Source organism: Plutella xylostella, chromosome Z, assembly GCF_932276165.1.
Source record: "Plutella xylostella chromosome Z, ilPluXylo3.1, whole genome shotgun sequence".
NCBI lineage: Eukaryota > Metazoa > Arthropoda > Insecta > Lepidoptera > Plutellidae > Plutella > Plutella xylostella.
In genome coordinates, this window is record NC_064012.1 from 4,506,065 (window position 1) to 4,512,161 (window position 6,097).

Sequence of the window (6,097 nt, forward strand, 5' to 3'; positions counted from 1 at the left end):
GTTCCAAGCTTCGTAAGCTGTGCTCGCGTTTCTTACGTATGTGAATATTGACGGCTGCACCGACAAACATATCTTCGCGAGAGCCTTTTGTACACGCTTTTCGTCTGAACAACTCTCACTTTTGCAGCAATCCCAAAGATCTTCGTGTATAAGTAACATTTTCATTTGAAATTTCCAATTAGTATAATTATCCATACCTCGTAGTTTTTCTAGAGGAAAAACAGTCGCCGCTGTGTTCGCCATACTCATGACAGTTCACTATTTTACGATAATTAGTTTAAATATTATCAAAATAATATGCTCAGTGTTTTATTTAAGCTCTGGGCCCATAACCTATTGGGTAGGCGTAATTGAAAACAGCTAGATTACTTTTTGTAATTTGGATTTTTATTTGGATGTACACGGTTAGACAGGTAAGACGATAAAGAGGAAGATGTCAGTTGTACATAGAGCACATTGCTTTTCTTAAATAGAATACAATCACACAATAAGGTCGTACTAGTTTATAATCATTATTCCAACACTTTCAATGTGTATTTGTTATTCTTATAGAGGTTAGAAAATACTAGTGTCATGACATCAGGGTCTGGATGCTAATGTTGTTAAAACATCAGGTCTAGATACTTTTTTACTAACCCCCGACTCAAAAAGGGTATCGATAAGTTATACAGCTGTAGGTGTCTATTATGTGTGTCGGTATCTTCGTGTTAGAGTACCTATTGGAAAAATATGTGTAAGAATATGTAATGGTCGGTACAAATTCCCCAGACATAATAATTTGCAAGTCACTGCTTTTCTGACCATGGGCGTACCCAGGTAGGGGCAGGGGGGGGCAGCTGCCCCCCCCCTAGCCCTTTCGAACCGGAGTTTTTTTCGATCATATGTTAAAAAAAATATATAATATCGCCTTATATGCCTAAAAGTGCTATGGAAAAATATAAAAAAACCGGAAAAACATACATTTTCCGTTTTTCCGGATAAGTCATAGCACATTAGTGCTATAGGGGTTTTAACACCACTAACACACATTCGTGCATTACAATATTTTACTTACGAAAACTACCTTTAGGATTATTTACTTTCTTAAATTAATCATTGCAATTGGAACTATATCATAAAAACAAAAATATAATTCCGAAAACTTAGCTTTTTGACTTATTTTTTTTATCTAACGAGATAGTTTTGACTTTCAGCACATAAATGACAACTTTAAGGGGTGAAATATAAAAAGAAAACATTATTAGCTCAAATATTCAGTTTCAGTCTCTATTATAAGGTATATACCTATTGAAGATAATAATAAAAGGGCAGGGCAGCTTCTGGCCAGCTGTTGGGCATTAGGGACATCAGATTCCAGAGAGATAACCCCTGTTTCTCATCTCTGGCTTGCCTTTATTTTGGTGTCTAGAACACTGAAGAGGAACAGGATCTCCCACCTTTTGCTTGGCTAGCTTGAGTAGTGTTTCACTAGAGCAAAAATGCTTGTAGAAGAATGAGTTACCCAGTAAGGTATATATAGGGATCTTGACCGATAACCGATAATGACTGAGAGGTATGGAATACCTCTCGATCCATAGTACCTCATAACATGTTGCCCCCTTGCTGCTACGTCACTGTAATGTGCTAGCGACTGTTTGGCGAAGGGGGGGCATTTACTGTGTCTACGAGTCACTCCCTGTCTTTATTCCGTGTGTGAAATATATAGGTCAGATAGGAGCCATAGTCCTTCCATAGTCCCAGTTACCCAGTCCATTTAGCACCCCATACCATAACTTGTCAAACGGGTCCCTACATAATAATTCGGCTCCATGAATGCCTTCCACGTGTCTGGGACCCTGGGTGCTGGTTCATGGTACAAGAAGTACAATAAAATTATTATGATAAAATACTACCTAATCCAATTTTGTGCATTTGTACATTTTGAACCTGAACTGCACATTTGTGCGTAGCTGTTTTTTTGTCAAATAAATATTATCATAGAATCATTGTGTTTTGCAAACAAGACTATGCTTACAACAAAGATAAGAATGTAATATAACAATGTAGCATAAAACATGTAGAGACAATTAGCTAAAACTGCAAAATAACATTAATTTCTTAACTCGCCCGGTGTCAGGATCAATGTATGTACGCCGCCATTTTCGTCGCCTGTCACAGGCAAACTGACTTCAAATATCAACCAATTTTTTTTAGGCATTAACTACAATATGCACAAACGATGCGTTTCGGTTCGAAGCGGCGAAATAAGTATAACGCCTTAAAAAAATTAAAGTACTAAATTGAGCGCACAGTCGTATCACTCAGGTTCGAAAGGGCTAGAAGATAAAATAAACGTACATTTTCCTGCTAAGTGGGAATTAAAAACGTGTTACCTACTCTGCGCAAAATTAAACACGTATGAGATGAGCTGCCCCTCCCTAGCTGAAATCCTGGGTACGCCCTTGTTTCTGACCATTTAAATAATTTGTTGCAGGAAAATCGGTAAACACAGTTTTAGAAGAATTGCCGGGGCACATTTGAACTTTTTCCTGAGCAAGAAAAAACTGTAATAAAATATCGATGTGTGATACTATCACTTTTCTCCTATAGTAATTACATAATGGGATAACCAACACGTGTTTCAGTGCAAAAAAAGAAAAAAACATTATGAAATAAAAGTTACAGTTGATTTGATTTAATGAAATTCATTCAAGACTGCCCCCCTATCCCATACTAATTTTTTCTCTTAACATAAACCACCCCAAAAAGTGGCATTTTATAATTAGTAAATATTTGAATCATTTCTCGTTTTGATTTTTTCTGCTAAAGTATCGTGATACTTTTGTCCGTTTTCTATACTATAATAGTGTGGCCACTTTCTTAGATTGCTACGCCCTCAATGATTCTCTACTCTTTTATGTTCAGCTATAAATAGTTTGTCTCTTGCTCTGACAGTATAATGTCAGAGCAAGAGGTTATAGATTTAATTTTATTTAACTTTGTTGTGCAAGACGCCCTAAGTATAGTGCGACAAACTTATCTGTTCCGGTGAGAACGAATTAAATTGGTCCATATCTCGTTACTCACTAATAAATTATATATTGATATAGGTTAGATGGATTTATTTAAACCGCAAGGGTAAATTACCATTACGGTAGAACTTAACATCCTAGAGAATGAAGAAATATTACAAATTTACGTGAACTCTCACCGGAACAGATAAGTTTGTGGCACTGTAGTATTCTTTTTAGTACCTCATGCCAACCCTTTCATCTGTCATGGCGGTTTGTTTTGAAGTTTTCAATGACAAAGGAATAAAGAGAGGACTTGGCATAAAAATCGGTACTTAAAAATATATCGTCGTCTCTTTTTAACTTATTGGTGTTATCGTACGTAAAAAAGGACAACAGTAGTTTTGTCTTTGCCTAAAATTACAACATTGCGACCGGTCGCCATATTGATTGACATCCAAACACAAGGTACTTCAGCTGTCAAACAATTTGTTTACATTTTTCAAGAAAATTTTGTGTTTTATGTGAAATTGTGCCTGTGTGTACTGTGAAAACTTGCATAATACTGCCTTTATCATGGGTAGATGCGGTGTGTTAAGCCTCGAATTCACTAGGGCACAAGTTCTGAGACTGTTACAGAACATCTACGGTGCGTGTTCTCAGAACATTTTGGTAACATGTCGTGATACAGAAGTCGCGCACGCGTCCACACTCTGCAACAGCGGTCGCTAGACCTAGTAAAAAAATTCCTTAAAAATATCATGGATTGTCCATTGTCATTGTCAAAAAATTGCCCAGATATGAGTCGCCTGATGATAAAAAAGCACGGAACAAAACAAGAAGACGAGACATTCGCATTGATACCTTGAATGCCAGGCTTAAAATTGCGATACATAGCGCTCGGTATCAGGCAGTCCTCTTATATAATAAACTACCGACTGACTTAAAACAAATTGACGAAATAACAAAATTTAAAAATTCCTTGCGTATCTTCTTGTTGAAAAGGTGCTTCTACTCTGTTGACGATTTTATTAACTTTAGAAATGTGCATGACATTTTATTTTAATATAAATATAAAATTTTGTTGTAATTTGTAATTGGGTATATTTAATTAAGTATTATTATTGTGAATTTATTATTGTTCTGATTTGTTATTTTTTATGCATGTTATATTATATTTTTGTCTATAGTAAATTCAAATACAATGTAATTTTGTGAATGAATAAATGAAATGAAATGAAATTATTTTGAATGATTTTGTTATTTGTGCAAGAGTTTATGAAGATACTCTTGCTTTTCTACAATCATCTACTGTTTTACTATTAATATTTAGGGGTTTTATAACTTATTTATTAGCCATAGTAAATAGAGTTGTGGTTGGACATTTTCAATAATATCGATTATCGATATTTGAATTTAAAGTAGTTTTTTATGATTTTAGATTACCAAAATGTAAAAAAAACTAGAGAAAAGCGGCTGGATACACTCGGGGCCACAAATGTAATCACAACAAAATACTTACAATTATATTTGTTCCCTTACACGCATTTCGAAGAAAAATGTATTAACCGAACTTTGGATGTAACAAGACTTCGCGATGATGCTTTGCCTTCAAGGGAGTTGTTGGTAAGTTTTGAAAATAAACTAGATAAATTATAGTGTTTAATAACTTTTATATTGTTCGGACACTTTAGACTTACACAGATGTAAATTTCATAATAAAATTGTAATACATACAAAAGTAATAATATCTTTAGATACTAAATAATCTTGACATTTTAATGCAAACTGACTAAAGTTAATCTTACTGGTTATTAATTGTATGTTGTTACTACCTTTATAGATACCAGCTCAATTTGAAGACAGAGAGAAACAACAATCTGTTCCTCGCAAAGTATTTGAGGAGAAGCCTACCTGCAGCACTTGTAACTATGCAAATGTAAGTGCAATATTTCATAATACGTTGCTATAGGTTACCAATTTAGACATTTTACATACTGACTAAACATTAATAGTAGATTGCTATACAAGGTGCTAAAATGACCCATTATAAGGAGGTAGTATACAGGAGCTCTTCATTCTGAACAACTTTTGTTATAATGACCTTGGGATATAACGAAAAAAAAAATTGTTCCCGATACAAAAATTGGTTTACGTGACACTGTGTATGGGGAGTAGGTACATATTTTTTTTCGGGACTATCCCAAGGTCATTAACAAAAGTTGTTCAGAATGAAGAGCTCTGTAACATACTTCCGGATATGCAGCTACGAAAGACTCTCCCTGTATAGTCAACTTATATCTATTCTCAACAGTAACAGCCAAAATTAAAAAATAGATTAGATTTTGGGCAAGAGAAATGAAAATTTAATTGTTATTAATAGATTTTAATTATTATTACTACTTTTATAGGTACCAGTCCATGCTGACGGCAGCGGCAGTGAGAAAAAACAATCTGTTCCTCTCCAAGTATTTGAGGAAAAGCCAACCTGTAGACCTTTCAAGACAACCTTTGGGTGAACAACAACAGATTTCCGAATAATGAAGATCAGAATAAAATATGGCTAGATGTTGTCCCGGTGACACAAAATATAACAAAAAATTCCGTTGTATGTAGCCGTAACTTCAAAACAGAAGACTTCTATCACAGGGGTATAATCGTAACAGTTGTGACATTGCGAAAAAGAGACGCTTAGCTACATTAAGCGTAAGAAAGAAACGTTAAGCTGTAAATGTTTTTTGTCCTTTTTGCTGTGGCGCCTGTTTACGTCAGTTCTCTGTGCCAAACAATGAAACAAATGAAAAATCTGTGCCAAACAAAGGCTGACAGTTACAACAAAATTTTCTAAATGCTATTTATTTTTTATTTGCTAGTGATTTGTGGGTGTTTATTAAGTTTATTAGACTATTATCATCACTTAACGAGTGTGTGACATGGGTGGGTGGATTTTGTTCGGTTGTATAGAGCATATTGAACGAAAACACGATGGAATGATGGATGAGATATATTTTCACATGTAAGTAGATACTATCAAGTTTAACAAGCTTACATTCATCATAGTACTATCTATTGGCTCGATTTTAGTATAAAACGATACTAATTTTAAT

General features: G+C 34.6%; 1 long non-coding RNA gene across 1 annotated transcript; it reads left to right on the plus strand.

The window, feature by feature from the left end:
• Window positions 1-4,536: 4,536 nt before the first annotated feature.
• On the plus strand, window positions 4,537-5,669 carry LOC125491319. The gene is made up of 3 exons (XR_007268223.1): window positions 4,537-4,616; window positions 4,834-4,929; window positions 5,402-5,669. It is a non-coding gene; the product is annotated as an uncharacterized LOC125491319 (long non-coding RNA).
• The last annotated feature ends 428 nt before the right edge of the window (window positions 5,670-6,097 follow it).